At 38.0% G+C, this 18,592-nt stretch overlaps 1 protein-coding gene across 1 annotated transcript in view; it reads left to right on the top strand.

The window, feature by feature from the left end:
• Window positions 1-18,592, top strand: part of MAML2 (mastermind like transcriptional coactivator 2) — a 367,344-nt gene that overhangs the window by 118,056 nt on the left and 230,696 nt on the right. The gene's annotated exons all lie outside the window — the stretch shown is intronic.

Below are 18,592 nucleotides of genomic sequence, written 5' to 3'. Positions count from 1 at the left end.
GACAATGCTCATACTGTCTCTATACAATCTGTATTGGTTACCTTTTTTTTTTTTTTTTTTTTGAGATGATGTTTCGCTCTGTCACCCAGGCTGGAGTGCAGTGGCCTGTTTTTGGCTCACTGCAACCTTTGCCTCCCAGATTCAATGATTCTCCTGCCCCGGCCTCCCAAGTAGCTGGGACTCAGGTGCCCGCCACCATGCCCCGCTAATTTTTTTATTTTTTAGTAAAGACAGGGTTTCACCATGTTGCTCAGTCTGGTCTTGAACTTGTGACCTCAAATGATCCACCCAGCACGGCCTCCCAAAGTGCTGGGATTACAGGTGTGAACCACCATGCCTGGCCATGGTTAGTATTCGGAATAATGAATTACCTCAAAATTAATTAACATTTATTACCACATATGGTTTCTAAGAGTTAGGAATCAGAGAGCAACTTAGCTGGGTGGTTCTGGTACAGGTCTCTCCTGAGGTAGCAGTCAAGCTGTATGCTGGGGCTGCTATCATCTGAAGCATGAATAGAGATGGAAGATCTGCTTCCAAAGGCTGTTGACAGGTGACCCCATCATGTGAGCCTCTCTGCAGGGCAGCTTAATTGTCCTCATGACATGGTGGCTGGCTTCCCTATAGCAAGTGATCAAAGAGAGAAAGCAAAGAGTAAGCTGTATGGTCTTTTATGACCTAGTTCCCAAGTTGCACACCATACTTTCTTCCCTTCTATTTTGTTCCTTAGAAGCTGGTCACTGAGTCAAACCTGCACTCAGGAGGAAGGTAATTTTCACCTTTTCTGAAAAGAGGAATAGCAAAGAATTTGTAGAGATTTGGAAACACTAAAATACCTAAATATTGAAACTCCCCCGGAGTATTTACACGAATTGCATGTTTTCTAAAGTAGTGCAATGTATCACAATGTTCAATTTGTCAATAAGAAGTGCTTTTAGACAAAGTGCTTTTCCTGGAAATTAGCTAACCATCTTAAAGTATAAATAATGTCATTTTGAAAAAAAAACAAAAATGCTTATAATCATGAAAACAAGAATCACCAGTACTTGAAGAATCCAAATAATGACCTAATTTTGTTTTTATTTTCTTTTTATTCCTCTGAAGTAGATTCAGCAAATTCAATTAAAAAACATTATGTGCATCTACTTTGTGCCAATTACTATGTCATGTGCTCTGGGACAGGGATACACTTATGCAGAGGTGACAAAGATATAATCTATCCCTGAGAAGCTGAGAGTGTAATAGAGATGACGGACACATACACAAAACTTAATATGATACGAAGCTCACTGTAATGAGTTTGGTGAGAGAGTTACAGAGGAGATGTTATGGGGGCACAAGGAGAAGAAAGTTAATTAACATTGAAAGATGAGAAGACATCTTGGAAGAACTTGAACTAGGCCTTGGAAGAAGAACAGCCATTCAAATAGATAGAATTGTGGTAGCAAAGGCATAGAGGTAGGAAAGTATAGATCTCCAGGGACAGTAGTCATGTGGTTGGGGCACTGTTGGAATTTAAGTTTGGAAGGATATATTGGAGCCCCTTGAATGCCGTAAAAAGGCACACCTTGGGCAGTGGAGAGTTATCAGAGTGTTTGAAAAGGAGGGTTATTGAGTAAATAAATAGACTGGTACTTTAGGAATTTTAAAATGTGGATCATTGTAATACTGATAACTATTTAATTTTAATATTAATATTTTATTTTAAATATAAAATAAATAGTTATTTTATATTTACTATCTACTATCTACTAAGTAATCTACATGTATTATCTTGTCCTCACTGCAAACCTTCTGGGTGTGGGTGTTTTAAGTGCCATTTTACTGATAAAGAAACTGAGGCTTAAATAGTTGAAATAAATCACCCTCTTAGTGAGTGGCAGAATGACAGTTCAAATCTAGGGTTGTCTAACTCCAAAGATAATATAAAATACTATATCTCTCTTTTCCCTTATGCATAAAATACGGGAGCATATTAAATCATACACATAGATTGTCAAAAAATACTTCGGGAAACTGATTGTAGTATCAAAGAATTCAGTGCTCCTGTCTCTTACACTTTTATCCCTGTCTGTAAAACAAACTACAAGTTGAAAGAGTACATTCCATAGCTTGGGAAAAAACCCAGTTGTGTTGGACCTAAACTAATTGTCTTAAGGCAGTAGTTCAGAAGAATAGTACTACTGTAAGCCTCAAAAAGAGGAAACTACCTGGATATGGCAGGTGGGAGCAGAGAGAGGATCAGAAAAAAATACCTATGGAATTCGATGCTTATTACTGGGGTGATGAAATTATCTGTACAACAAATCTCTGTGACACGTACTTTATATATAACACAAACCTGCACATAAACCTAAAATAAAAGTTAATAAAAATGACAATCAAAAAAAATAAAAAGAAAAAAAAAAAGAAAATACCTGGCTGGATCTACCCTCTAACATTTTGAGGACTCAGGGCAAGACAAATGAAAGCCTACATACTATATTTCTAAATATTAAACATTATAAATAGGCTAACAAATGGTTAAGTAAAATACGCTTTGTCTTTCTACCTTGACAAATAAATGTTGATAATGACAAAATTGAAAAATATACGGAAAGCTGTTATTCTTGAAGTCAACAAAATGTCCATGATGACTTTAATCATTATTGTGTACCTCTGGATATTCTGTTGTGAAGTTGGTGATGTTTCCATGAGTAATAAAATTAGGTCATACATAATTAATATATTATTACTTAATCTGAAAAATTTATTTTTGCTTTTTTCTGCAATCCTCTAATTATGTTGTTATAATGACAGTTTTCATATAACATGTCTTCTATTGACAGTAATGATCTAAACGTTAGATTCTAAAGTATTAAAAACGAAGTGTAATATTAAAGTACACACACTTTGAATTTATTTTCATCAAAAATGTAAACATAAAAATCAAAAACGAAAAGTAAGCTTTTGTGCTACTAAAAGTTTTCTTCTAAAATCTTCAATTTTCTGGGAAAAAAAGGCAAAATTCAAAGTATAACTAATGAATGTAATATTTAAATAATTAAATGAAACTGAAATTGTATTTTTTGAAAATTTAAATCACATTAAATATTTTTATAAAAATAAAACTAGTAGTAATTCTAGTGTTCAATGGTGATCCAATTACCAAACAATCTCTATCACGCTGGTCACTACTAGACCTGCATATATTTAACTTTAAGGGCCACAGGAATTGTTTAATATTACAAGATGTTCTTTGGCCACGATGTGCAACTTTTGGGGTTATCATGATAATAGGTGAGTACTTCTGCATATGGAGAAGTGTCTGCACTAGAGCCTGGATGGTGCTACTGACAACAGTGAGCGTTCAGGGTGACTGCTAGTGTTGTGCAGTGCTGAGCGCCACATTCCATGTGACCACGTGTCCTTTAATAAACGTATTCAGTGTGCGCTTATGGAACTCATGGCTTCTAAAGCACAAGGCCTATGCTTCAAGCATAGTGCTATCTCTGAGCAGCACTTGTAAGCCTTCAGTCTGCAACAGTGGGATTACCTACCAGGCTCAGCTGATGGACCGGGATGATATCGGAAGAGAGGCTGCCAGCCTGAAGACTTACCTGGAAACATTTTCTCATTGGTCTGGTTTTAATAAAATCACCAGATTCTACTAGAAGGAAAGCAAAGATTACAAAGGTCCAAATTAATATATGACAAAGTAGAAACGGAAACTGGAAGGAAATGAGGTGAAACACAGGGGATGACGTATTGGAAATAGGGAATGAAAACCAGTACAAAGTAGAAACACCTAAAAGCAGTTCTGGAAACTCCACATGCTCCTGCTGTACGAAGACCTGGTCCTATGTGTGCTGACCTTGTTCTTCTGCTCACATCTGCAAATGTGGCAACATTTTAGCTGTTTTCTATTAACACTGAAGTACTCTGAGAGCTTAGAAATTTTCAAGTGCAAAATCAGGTCCAGAGAACAGTAAAAAAAAAAAAAAAGCTTGACCGAACTGCCACTCACATCTTCCCTATACTGTGCAGAAGCAAAGAGCTCAATACTGATTTTGGTTTTGTGGTTGAAGGCAACTGCTATGAAACTTCTTAAGTGGTTCATAGTTGTCCATATTTTATCCCTATAATTGAAACAATATTTCCTGCTTTCCCCAGAGTGATAATTTTAAAGGTGGGGTCTCTAACCTCGGGTACAGCCTGGCCTCCACAGTGTTACACTGTTCCCAAAATGACAGGGGATACAAAACAGATGGGTCACACTGCAGGCTGCAGAAGTGGGATTTTGTTCATGAAGACAAACCACACACTACAGGAAAGGCCCAGGGCTATCTCTGAGTCTTGATAGGTTTGGAATGACCTTAAAGTTATCAATCAAGAAGTGGATAGGTGGAAACTTGGGAACATGTTCTTCTCTGTGGTTAACTGTGGGAACAGCAAGGCTAATTGCTTTAAGTCTAAACAATCAGAAAGTGTAAACTCTGTCACTCAAACTTCCAGTTTATGTCACTGGCTTTCTGGAAGCTGCATTACGGTGTTGTGGTGAAATTATTATTTATTAATGACCATGGTATTAATAACACTATATACTGTGAACTTATTTTATAGTAATATATCTCCTCAGTGCTCAATAAATATTTGTTGCATAAATACTTTTTCATTAGTTGGTTCAACCAATGCCCATTGAATACCTGTTATGAAAAAGGCACTGGGTACTGATCCAAAAATGAATTTGTTTTTGCCAGAGTCTTCCAAGAGATTACAGTTTTACAGATATTATGCTGATGAATGAACGACCCAGAAAGGCATGCTCCTTTCATTTTGATGATGCTTTGGGTTTTTTTTTTCACTTTTTATATAAAAGATTTTGAATTTGCTATTTTGAAAAATCCAGGAGAGGTTTCAGAGGATGTATTTGAAACTTGTATTTTTTGAAATCTATGTCTGACTATTAAGGAAATTGTACTTTTTTCCAAGTTACTCTATTACCTATAATACAACCAGAAATAAAATGTTAAAAACCTAAGCTTATGCATACCCCAGGATGACAAAAAAAAATTCTGCATTTATAAGAACACTTTACATTGCATTTTGTAAAAACTTACAAAGAAGATAAATAATATGTAAGACTCCAGATTGCAGTAAACAGACTCCCACTTAGCTTAGCTTTTAAGTTATGCAACTTCCTCACTGATTACTTAGAAAAAAATAAAGAGGCAGCAAATAGTCAATAAAGAGTAAGGCAGGAAGCATGTGGTGACTCTGAGTCCCAGGAGGGCTCACCATGTCTGGTGCCACTAGGGAAACAAATCTCTAAGGCAATTGAAATTTTCCTGCTTCTCACATAATCCCAAGCAGAGCACAAGGCAGTGGCTTAAATCTGCAGGTTTAAAGGAGCACAGAGAAAGAGAAATAAGAGAATGAAATCTGTACCCTAAGAGAGTGAAGGAGGGTCACTCATTTGTTTACAGGCAGTGTTCCCCCATCCCCTTCTCTAGACAGCAAGGAATTTGGAGCCTCTGTCAACTCTCAAGCAAAGATCCTTCGATCATTTCACGTAGGGCCTGATAACCCATGGACACGTTGGGAGATTAAAAGAAGATAGTAATATTAATATAAAGATCATGGCAATGATAACAACATGCCACCATTTAGTGTCTTTGTGTTTCCCAAGAGTTGACACTATACATGCATCATCTCATTTAATACAACATGATGAAATATTCTCATTTTACTGAGTGATTAAAAATAATAAACTGATGGCCGGGTATGGAACTCACACCTGTAATCCCAGCACTTTGGGAGGCCGAGGTGGGCGGATCACTTAAGGTCAGGAGTTCGAGACCAGCCTGACCAACATGATGAAACCCCATCTCTACTAAACATATAAAAATTAGCTTGGTGTCGTGGCGGGTACCTGTAATCTCAACTGCTCAGGAGGCTGAGGCATGAGAACCACTTGAACCCAGGAGGGGGTGTTGCAGTGAGCCGAGCTTGTGCCACTGCACTCCAGCCTACACGACAGAGTGAGACCCTGCCTCAAAATAATAATAATAATAATGAACTGAGACTCATAAAGGGTGTTTGTTCAGGGTTACAAAGCTCAGACGGGACAGGACAGCATTGGAAACCAAAATTGGTCTGACTCCTAGGCTCGTGCTGTAAATCATGGTGCAAGGCTTCTACTATCTACGTTTTTCCTGAGAGAATGTATAAATGAAAGGATGGTTAACATATTAAGCAAAATATGTTAAATGTCAAATGAATTGTATAAATGATAAATGCTGGAGAGGTGGGGTGGCAGAGAACTCATGTCCGAGGTGATCTGGGAAGGCCTCTTGAACCAGGTGGAATTATAGCTGGTTTTTGAAGAATCCGAGAGGGCTTAGATTGAGAGGTGAGGCATGTACAGGAATGGTTTCTAAGACGTCATATTTTATCTCCTTCCTCATCTTGACTGGCACTAATGAACATCAAAGATTTCAACCTAAATACATTGAGTGCCCAGTATGTGAAGGGCCTTATTTATGTTGTTTTAAAGCTTTTTAACATACTTTAAAGAAGGGACTGGTTAATCTCCACTGTCTAGATCCATTAGACCCCGAGCCGGATGGCCCCAGGGGCCTTTGGGAATGGCGTGGTGGGACAGTCTCCACTTCTGCACATACCCACAAAAAGAATGGTCCTTTGGGAATTTTGCAGACCTACAATCTGGAGATAATGTACTTCTGATCATAATTCAAGTGCCCCCAAATATAGGGTTGCCAGATTTAGCAAATAAAAATATAAAATGCTCAGTTAAATTTGAATTTCAGATAAACAATGAATTATCTTTCAGTACAAGTATGTCTCAAATATTCCATGGGACACTTATAATTTTTAAAAACTTATTTGTTATTTATCTGAAATTCAAATTTGACTGAGCTTTTTTACATTTTATCTGGCAACCTACCCAGTCAGGAATTGGAGGGAAAATTCTGAGATTTGAATTTTTTGGCATATATAAATACTCTTCTATGTGAAGACCTCAAATAAACCAAAAAACAAAAAGTGTCAGTATTATACATTCCCATAAAATATGCTCCATTTTAAAATGAGACCAATGGGGCAGGAAGTTACCTCACAAAAGTGATTTTGTGGAAACAATATAAAATCTCTGTGTTTTTATACTTTATTTATTCAAGAAATTCTGGCCTTAAAATAGTAGTCAGTTGACCCAAGTAAGTCACTTGCTCTGCATCAAGATAAAAATGCATTTCATGCCCTGTACCCTGAGGATAAAAAAAGACATGCTGAAAACTGGATTTCCAAGTAGTGCCCCTATTAAAGATGACAATTAAGTGGGGTTCACTGAGGAGGCATGGTGCCTTAGGATTGAATTATAAGAATGATGATTGTTTTTGGAGTTGGAGTCAAATATCAGCCTTTAAACCAAGTCAAAGCCAGTGTTACAGCTGCCTTTTGTCACTGACACTGCTGTGGAAAAATTCAAAAGTTACACCAAATGTTTTTTCTAGTGCATTTTTCAAAACAACTTGGAATTAATACAAGAACCTCAACAGCACAAAGCAAATATATTTACCTATGTAATATTGAGCTTGCCTGGAATCATTTAATAGGAAAAAGCATTCTGCAGAGAAATGTACTTTGAGAGAATGCAAAGCATGAAAGGTAAATTGGAGTCTTGAAGGGGGGATTTTAAATCACATTTATATATAAATCCTTTCAGGTCATGATTCCAATAGATTGCCAGCATCTGCTAAGCCTAGATAGTTCATAATCACTAAAATTGTTGTAATCTTCCTATGGAAGGTTTACCAAAGAAGTACTGAATTACCCTGGGTTAATACTTTTAAGGATGAATGGTCAAGATGATGCTACTAAATTAATGCAGTGGCTACATAGTAAAATCTAATACTAATAACATATCTGAAACAAGCTGTGGTTTCAAAAGGTGTTCACTCCATTAGGGTAACGTATTCTCAGGTGTATGATCAACTAGAAAGTTGCCAACCATTATTCACCTTCACCTACTCCTACAAGCTTCTCTGTCTGTCTTATTCTTTTCTACTGTCAAAAAGAGAGGAGGACTTAAAGGTTGGGTCTGTAAAATAGGAAACCATAGAGCAAAAACACAGATAACACAGTGAAGGAAGATGCTCGAATAAATTATCAGTGGACAGTGTTCTCTGGATTGAAGCATGGAATCCAAATATGGTGTCTCACAGAGTCTATTGACATACCATGCTATAAGTGGGAACAGTGCAGGGCAGCATCTAGTGCTGTGTGAACTGTATCATCAGCACCGTGGAGTGACAGTCACCATGTCCTATTATATTTTTGGTTATTTAGATGGACAGTGCATTTGCGCTTGTGCAGTTACTTTTAGTAAATGCACAGGAGTGAGCATTCTCTTTCCTTCACTGCATTTGCAAGGATCAAGGGAAGTATTTCCAGTGACATGGAGCTAGTATAAATTGACCAATTGTGAAACAGCTAAGCAAATACTTACTATACTTTAATAGGAACGGCAGTGTAACATGTAATGAGCACTGAGCAAAGTATGTTGGATGCGCTTATGCATCCACTGAATTAGAACATATTGGTCTGGTTCTTTGTTCCACATCCCCACCATCCTGCTCTCACACTCCCTGGTCTCCAGTCATATTCCTAATTCTCCGAATACTTCACTTCATGGCCTCTTACATACCTATTTGCTTGTGCACCTCCTCCTGCCCCTGGTGGAATTATCCCTGCCCTTTTTCTCCTGGTGAACCTTTGCTTTTTCAAGTCTCAATTCAAAAGTCACCCTGACTTCTACTCCCCAGTGTCCTACCCAGAGTTGGGTGCCCCTGCGCCGTGTTGCTCCAGCCCTGAATTCACACCCTCTGTGAGAAAACACATTACGCTGGCTTCTAATCAGTTGCTTCCCTGCTTTCTTCTCTCAATGGGCTGCACACTTCCTGAGAACAGTGACTGAGTCTCTTTCTGCTTTTCATTTTCAGAACAGAGTGTCTGTAATACACAGCACACCTAAATGGTCCATAAGCATTTTATTCAGTGATCTGGAGTGCACCATGGCCTGGACACTCTGGGGGAGTATACATAAATAGAATACCAGGACCAGACATACCCATGTAAAACTTCCAAATTACAAAGCTACGAATTTAATAGTACCAACAATAAAAATTGGAGCAGTCAAGAGAAGTGAAGTAAAATTCTCTGGGAAGAATTGAGGAAAGCCTTATGAGAAAGGTGGAATTTGAGGTGGGCTTTAAGAGAGGCATTAAAATGGAAGAAAGCAGTGGCTTCCTCTTCCTGGGAGTTCATCAGGGCCATAGACTTTAGGGCAGAAAAGTCAAACTACAGACTGAAAAGAAAAGGCCAAGTATGAATGGAGGGTTTAGGTTGAGGAGTAGGCTGAGATCTTCCTGGTTCTTCCCTCTATGCAACACTGAGAGTCTTTTTCCCGTGTCCAATTTTACATCTTCTTCTTCTGGCTTAAGCATGCCTAAAAGAGATTACCAACTACCAACTTCTGAAGACACAGTTTGTGTAGTTCTTGTGGACTGGGACATGTGACTCTGCAAACATGATACTAAATACTTTTTTTTTTTTTTTTTTTTAGCAAATTGAGTATGTAACTCTGTCTCAAAATATGCAGTACATGTCTTAGCCTTAAACTTGTTCCCCTGTGCTTTTAAATGATAATTTTATGAAATGTGTTTGGAAGTCTTTTGGGGCCTAAGTTTAGAAAGCTGGAAAGACATTCTCATTGCCTTTGTTGTTCCAATCTGTGGTTCTGTAATTTCTGGACTTGGATCTATCATTTGACTGAAAAGGATAAAAGGTCCAAGAGTGAAAAGAAATGGGTTAAAGAGAGGGAACAACCAGCCAAAGCAGTGGCAGCCAGCACCCGAGGGGGGTGGCTGCAGCTGGGCTCTGTTCAGCTGCAGGTGTGGAGGAGGAAGTGCAGGAATGAGGCCAGGGCCCATTTCCAGGTGGCAGCAGGGTTCAGTGGGCTTAATTAACCAGTGAACTGCTCATGGGGTCGGTCTGTCTCCACCTTTCTATACCACACTGAACAAGCCACTGACCATTTCCTGCCTCGGATTTCCTCAGCCCCAAAGAGGGGACAACAATGTGTATTTGTCAGAGAAATTACTGGCCACTGTCTCATTCAGAAGCTGCCCCTAGAAGCGTTAGTAAAGACTTTTAAAAACATGAAACAAAGCAGAGAATTAAAAATAACAGGAAGTGGAAGAGAGAGCACACTATGATCTGAAATCTTCTGTGTTATATGCTGGTGTTAAAGAGGTCGTAAGGCCTTGATGAAGATTTGTTACTTGGAAGGCTGTCAGTGCTGGGGACCTGCTCTCTGTGAACCCAGCAACCTGCCCCAGCATTTCAAGGGGCATACAGTCCACTCAGATGATTCATTTCTGAGTTGGAATTACCCCGTTCCCCAGCCCACCCTCTTTTCAACTTTGTACAAATTAAGTGGCCAATTCACTTTACTACACAAATGACTCATGATTTCATGAGCTGCAAGCAGCAGATTCTTAAGCAGCTTCCCCATATTCCTAGTGCAAGAAAGGGACACACAGACATCTCTTATGGGCTAGATCTTTTTAATTTGTGAAGCAAAGAAAGTGAGGGAACCACTGGACCCAATCTCAAGTATCCAAGGTCATCTAGATGAGGCACATGGCCAACTTCCAAAGACACATGATTCTTTGCTAATCCTCAGCCTCTACTTCCTCATTGGATCTGAGTTCAAATCTCAGAAAGGTCATAGCATGTGCATTTTCGGCATTTTTAAACAAATGGATGCAATTAAGAACTTGAGGAAAGTGTGACTTTCCATAGTTTTCAGCACACATCAGCTACTTGACAACTTCTGCTAAAATAGAGCCGCTTTCAGAGGGTAATGTGAGTAGCTAATCACCGCCACTCAAGACAAAAATGTTGGCCAATGACCTAGAAGTAAGTGTGTGGTGTATTTCTCATGACTACGAGCACTTCTCATTAGGAAAATAATGGCATCAGTTCCTGGAGTTTTCTTGGTTATTTAAACCTCCTGCTTTGGAATTGAGTTCATGGCTTACCAACATCAGCAAATGTTTCCTACTTTGTTGTACCTGATCACAGAAGGAATAGCAGGCAGTAAAGGAAAATGAGAACTAAAGGTTCTGGAGAGATTACATTCTTTATCACATTTAATCTTTATAAGAACCCCCAAAAGTTGGTGCTCTTTCCTCCATCTCACAGACGTTTTGAAAACTGAAGCTCTGAAAAGTTAAGTAACTTGGATCTACAGTGCTATAAGAGGAAGTGCTAAGATTTGAATCCAGAATTTCGTGACTCAAAAACGTTTTCTCCACAATATCAGTTTACCAGAATAACCTAGGCATGGCCTCAAAAGACCTATATTAGAAATTAGCTATTTCCTAGTTCTAAGGAAGTATTCACTTTTTATTATTTAACTATTAAAACTGCACATATATTACATTCCATAGAAATTCTGAGCATCAATAATAACAGAAGGAGATAGTTTCGCTATTTGTATATATGTATATGTGTATATATATACATACAAAATATATTTTACAATTGTCTCTTTGTTCCAAGCGTGGGAAGGAAAATAATTAGAATTTGTAGTGCATTTGTGTCCACTTTAACCTGATCCATTCTGTCTAACTTTTCTTTGCAAAGCTCTCAAATTCATCGTTAGCCTATCTGATCCTGTCGTCTGGAGACCGCCAAGTATTTCACATCTTACCCAGGGAACCGACCACTTTTAAGGGAAGGAGGACACTCTTTACTGACTTTTCCTAATTTAAACTCATTGAAAATTGTTCATTTTTTAAGGGCAAAGACAAGGCAATGCATCTGTAAAGAGCTCTGTCACTTTTCTCCAAGTGATGACTAATGATGGGGAACTTAAAACCTTATCCTTCGTATCTTTTGGAGTCCAGACAATTCAGTGGTCTCCTGGGATGAGTAAATATCAGCCCGTTCCCAGGAAGATTAACTAGTAAGATGATGTAGGAAAAGCTGCTGCTTTTTAGAGGGCTATACTTAAACTGCCGTCTACACTTCTTAAGGCAGAATCTCAGATAGTTTATTTCCATATGGGATGCTATGATTTCTAGAAAGAAAGGATATTTTATACAGTTATAAGAGTAACAGTGGTTTCTTTCCAAGATGTTACATTTGGTCTCAAGGTTAGTGTTTGCTAATGTAATGTACTTACTGGCCTTTAAAAGATCATAAAGTAGAGTAGAATTAGGAGACCTGAACTAGGGCTCCCCATTACTGGGCATATAGTTGTAGGTAACTTCCCAGTTTCTTTACCTGTTGTGCAGGTAGCAATACCTATCCAGATTCCCTCATAGCCTCACATTTTAAAATAGGAAGAATGCTGAAGTGCTTTGAAAGTTCTAAGAGCTCCAGTGGGGTCCTGTAGCACATGGGCTTTGTAGTCAGAAAGCCCCAAATTCAAAACTTTGCTTTTCTACTCTTCCTGTGTGGGTCAGTTTTCTAAACTCTCTGTATCTTGGTTACCTCACCTGTAAAATAGGCTAAAAATGGTTCCTACCTCATATGATACTTGTGAGGACCAGATGGGCTCTTGGTATGCTTGAGTTGGAAAGGCTCATAGAGTTTATGTCACCCATTCCTCCTAATTGTAACATGAGGAAACCGAGGCCCTGGCTGGTAGAGTGGCTTACCCAAGTTCATTCATCAGTAATTTTTGAGTTATACCAAGCAGTTTGCTTGCAGAGATTCAGTGTTGCTTAAATTACCATGTTGCCTCAATTCTTAGGAAGACTTCTTTTTAATTGAGAGTTCTTCTTGCTCCTTTATGTCAGAAGGAATGGTCATGTTGCTGATTTTTTCTTGTTTATGGGCTGATGACTCATTTATGAGTTATCTAAAGGTCTTGTTCCTTCTTTCTCTCTTCTGCTGTCTCTATCATGGGACTATTTTCTTTCTGCTAGCACTTCTACTGGAGATTGTGAAAGGGTGGTGACAGTGAATTAACTCCTTGTTAGCAGCCTGGTCTCTTGAGAGGAGGCTCACCCACTGCTGCTGACTGATAAGATGATGACAATCTCTGCTTCCTAAAAAATCTCCTCTACTATTAAGTTGGTGCATAAGTCATTGCAGTTTTTGCCATTACTTTGCCTTCCAGATTGCCACTTGCGTCTCCCTGCTCTACTTGCTCCTTCTTTGCTGGATCCTCTTCCTGGGTAAACTCTTAAATATGTTACATTCTTTAGGGTCTGTCCTTGTCTGTCTTTGAGTCTGCCTGCTCTTCTCGGTGACCACAGGCACTCTTGTGTCCTCAGTTACCATCTATCTGACGCTGACTCCTAAATCCATTATCTTAAACTTAACTTTCTCACTTAACTGCAAGATCTCATTGCCTCTTGAATATCTCTGCCTGTGTCCCACAGGCACTTCAAAAATTGTATCCACAAATGAGATTACCAGTCCCCCTTCTACACACACACACAGACACACACACACACACACACACACACACACACACACTGTCTTCCTTCTATAGCCTAATTAATCAAGCATTCTCAACTCCCTGCCCAAGTTCCATATCTATCCAGTTTTCAAATCATTTTTATTTTATCTTGAAATATCTCTTGAACCCAGCATCTCTTTCCTATTTTACTGATACAGTTGCCTCAGTTCAGTACTCATCTTTTATCGTCATAGCTTCCTAACTTTTCTCTGTGGCCTAGTTCTCCGCACTGTAATTGTCCCTCTGTATTCTGCCACAGATAACTTTCAAAACTGAATTTTATCTTTGTTGATCTTCTATTAGGAAAAATGTTAGATCCTCAACTAGTGCCTAAAGAAGAATCCAAACTATTGTAATATATTAGCAGTTTCCAGGATTAGAGCTCCAACCCCTTTCCATCTGCTCCACTAGGTACCCTGTGGGCCCCTGTGATTCATTTACAATAAACTTGTCACCTTTCCTCAAGTACTTGCCTGACATCAGATGTGTGACATCCTCAAAGACCCCACCATACCTCTGATCTTCCCTTCTCTTACAATTCCCCCTTGGGCCCCTGCAAGTCAGTATTTCATTCTTATTTTTATATTATGATATATTTTTACATCTGTCTCTCCCAACAGACTTTGAGCTCATCAAATTGGATAACAAGGTTTTCTTTTTTTTTTTTAATTTCAAAGACCCTATCACATTGGACAATGTCTTCCACTCAAAAAGAATTCAATAAATAGTTGTTGAAGTAATGTACTTATGACAATTATTAAGATCAGAGGAATATTGTTTATCATTCAATGTTTATAGTTAAATATTTGATTTTTGATAACCATTTACTAAATAATTCACCTAACACCCCATAAACTAATTAACAAAGAGTGTCTTCATAAATGGTGTTGATAGCACGTCAAGATGCTGACAGTGTAAAATTAGGATTTTAAAAATATGTATGTACCTTTAAGGCTTCCTGTGACTTTTAGGTTTCTCTAAAGTTTATTTAACTTTAATGCACTTAAATTTCTTTAAAAGTTAACCATTATACATAAGGTAATCTGACTCCAAATTTCTGATTATTATATAAAATCCAAAGATAGGTAAGGATATAAATCTAAATGTAGTCCAATAAATGGATAGAAAAAAGTCAGCTTCACATGTAGTTTATGGAAGTAGTGCATATACGAAGCTACAGAAAAGGAAGAGACAAAGGAATTTCAAATTTTGAAATTTATAATTAAACCAATTATATTCACATATGCTATAGAGTAAAATAGTGTGAAAAGTTGAACAATGTGTCTACCTATATATTGGTTTTATAAAAGTATCATGGTATGCAGTTAATTGTTGAACGCTATGCCTAGAGATAAGAAAATATTAGTAATAATTATAGTAACTAACATTTATTGGGCACTTATTCTATGCTAGGTGCTATGCTAAGTACATCATATGCATAATTTAATCCCCCCAATATCTCTTTGACACAGTTCCTCTTGTTACTCCTGTTTTCCAGATGAGTAAATAATTCTTAGAAAGAGTGAATGACTTGTCAGAGGACTTGACAAGTTTTAGAGCTGTTTGAACATAGATCTGATGGGTTGTTCTATATTAAATGAATGAATACCTTTTAATTATCTAATTCTATACTAATTAGTAAGTAACTGATAAATCATTTGGTAAATTTATATAAACTGTGTTTTGGACATATCTAAAATGATAAGGCAGCTGGGCACAGTGGCTCACGCCTGTAATCCCAGCATTTTGGGAGGCCGAGGTGGGTGGATCATCTGAGGTCAGGAGTTCCAGACCAGCCTGGCCCACATGGTGAAACCCCATCTCTACAAAAATACAAAAATTAGCCAGGCGTGGTGTTGGGTGCCTGTAATCCCAGCTATTTGAGAGGCTGAGGCAGGAGAATCGCTTGAACCCACGAGGTGGAGATTGCAGTGAGCCAAAATTGTGCCACTGCACTCCAGCCTGGGAAACAGAGTGAGACTCTGTCTAAAAATAAAATAAAATAAGATAATAAAATAAAATAAAATAAAATAAAGATAAGGCACACATTGTAGTCATTATTGAGAACAAAAGAAAAAGAAAATTAACTGAGAATCTTTGAAGTTAGGTATTGTTAACTACTGATTGTCTAAATCCACCACTTCAGTTTGTTTTGAAGTCTGCTTTTCTATCAAAATTTTGAACATTCACTGTAAAGTATGCCTCCGGAAATGACCACTAATCCATTATTAAACTATTCTTAACTATTCCATGCATAGTGAGAGATATTGAGGTCTATTGCTTGATATAAGAAATTAAACTGTATTTCTTCTTTCTTTTCCTGCTGGAGGGTAATTTAAAAAATAATTGATAGTTTTGTGGCACTGTTAAAGTGGAAATGCACTCAAAATAATTACAAAGGAGCCTACAGATTTTATAATGCCCAGGTTAATTATCTTCAGAATATCTGCCCAATACAGTATGTTACAGGATACCAATAAAGAATGCAATTACTTTTTTCTTGATACTTTGACTGTTTTTTGTTTGTTTGTTTGTTTTAGAGACAGAGTTTCACTCTGTCACCCAGGCTGGAGTGCAGTGGCGCGATCTCCGCTCACTGCAACCTCCATCTCCCAGGTTCAAGCGATTCTCCTGCGTCAGTAGAGACAGATTTTTACCAGGTTGGCCAGTCTAGTCTCGAACTCCTGACCTCAAGTGATCCACCTACCTCAGCCTCCTAAAGTGCTGAGATTACAGGCGTGAGCCACTGCACCTAGCCTTTCTTGATATTTGATTCCTAGAGTTCAATTCATAAGTAGATGAAGATGGAGCTGCTTTTATTATAAAATTTGAGGGATGTGAAGAAGGTACCCTTGTCCCAAAAGACTGCCCCCGCCCCCGCCCACAAAAAAAAAAAGTTACAGGTTTTCAAAGTTTTCAAGTCTTTGGTTACTCTCTGTGAACAAGTAAATATCCCTGGGAGCACTAACCTCTTATGTCTTTATCACACCCTTAAGTAATCAAACTGGGAAGATGCCAAAAATGCAAATTCTTAGGGGTACTTCATAGATTCTGATTTGATCATTCTGGAAGGAGACTGAGGAATCTGCATTTTAACAAGCACTTTGATGATTCTGATGCAGGAGGTCTTCTGGACCACATTTTGAAAACTCATAACAGATAATTGACACATCGAGTTGTTAACAAACTGGTAAGTTACATTTCTCTAAATGTGTCCTTCATTTCCAGAAGTTGTTATTGGTTTTTATTTATGCTGTCTATTTCACTGAAGATTTTTCCATTCATATCCTGTATGATTTTTTTTATTTCTTTAAGTTGGACTTCAGCTTTCGCTGGTACCTCCTTGATAAGCTTAATAATTGACCTTCTGAGTTCTTTTTCTGGCAATTCAGAGATTTCATCTTGGTTTGGATCCATTGCTGGTGAACTAGTGTTATCTTTGGGGGGGTGTTAAAGAACTTTATTTTGTCATATTACCAGAATTAATAAACTAGTAAGTTAACAAACTCAAAATCCATCTCATTTAATACATCATCCAGGGTTAGCCCTGCCTTAATTCTTAGGTTTATCTGAACTTTATTACTTCAGGTGTCTCTACATGAAATGAATGGAACAAGAGTTCCTTAACTGACTGTAACAACTAAAGAAAAAGACTTCTGTTTGTTTCCAAATGGTTCTTTTTTAATAGTCCCAGAAATCAGTGCTGAAATGCTAAAACATTAGAGCAGAATGTACAAAACGTTCTTGAATTATATTTCATTCTTGGGAGCCAGGCACATTGGGTTTGTATCACACAACACTGAAATAATAAAAAGCAGGTGCCCTGTCAAGTTGCTTTCGTAATTAGGAAGCTAAGAGTTGATGTATTTTGCTAAGAATTTTGACAGAATAACCCCATTGGATGAGTCTAATGCCCTTATTATAGATTGAATAAGATACAAATTGGGAGGGGACATAGTACTTAAGAATACAGTAGATGAAAAATTAGACTAATAATACTTTTTATGACTTATAGAAAATAAATCTTTTTTAAAATCACTGCAGCAAAAAATGTGGCCAGTTGCTAAGAAGAGTTTGTTCCATATGATGGAGACTCTGAGTTTGGGAGCTTACAAAAAAACCCAGCAAGTGTGTTAGTATGGAGAAAACAGGAAGACAGCTTCCTCTCTGAATATACACCATTTCCTGGGGAGGAAGTGAGGGCTTAAAAAAAAGTTCTTTGTTGGCTCTGTAACAGAGAGGCATCTATTTAGTGATGACCATATATGTTTACACAAGCCAGGATATAGACCTTAAAAACAGTAAAGCCTTGAAAGTACCTTCTTTATTCGATAATGGCAAGATGCAGAGCCCTTGGATTAGTTGGTGTGGTATCTGTTGTATTTTGTAATCATCACAGGTTTACTCACAGCCATGCATATGCTGCCTGGACAATTTTTAAGGGACAGCAGTTATACTCCATATGGTAAAGTGGATTTCACCTCTGTTTTTCTTTTGACTGTGTTGGCATATCCTGAGGCAAACACACTATCTCACAGGCAGAGCAGCAGAGGGCCTGGGTTTTATTGCCCGACATGCCAGAACACAGCCTCACCTAAGGTGTGCATAGGTAAAAGAGGCCGCCCCAGGCAGTTATGTAGTTGCACATAATCTGTGCTGAGTTCGGCTGCTGGCTGCAATTTTTTTATAATCAACTTTATTGAAGGATGAAGCAATATCATTAAAGAGACCACAATTTACCAACTAATTTGGGGAATTGTGAGCATCAATTAAGGACCAGTAGAACTAAAAGAATCCTTGGATCTAAGTTGGTACCTTACCTTGACTTTTACTGAGTGTTTAGACAGAATTTGCCCTATAACCTTTAAGGGGCTTAAAAGATGGGCCAGTGAATAATTAAAATGACATCCTTTGCAGCACAGCGTTGCACAGCAGAAAGAGCACACAACATAAAGCTATGCTTGGAGTATCCCAAAGCCATAGATTTCCAGATTACAATAGAGAAGTCTAACTAGTGCAGTTACAAGAAAGCAAGTCCTTTTATGGAGGGCAGAG

The sequence above is a fragment of the Hylobates moloch genome, unplaced genomic scaffold (assembly GCF_009828535.3).
Source record: "Hylobates moloch isolate HMO894 unplaced genomic scaffold, HMol_V3 SCAFFOLD_11, whole genome shotgun sequence".
NCBI classification, from domain to species: Eukaryota; Metazoa; Chordata; class Mammalia; order Primates; family Hylobatidae; genus Hylobates; species Hylobates moloch.
The sequence above is the reverse complement of the archived record's forward strand: the minus strand, read 5'-3'. Positions and strand labels throughout refer to the sequence as shown.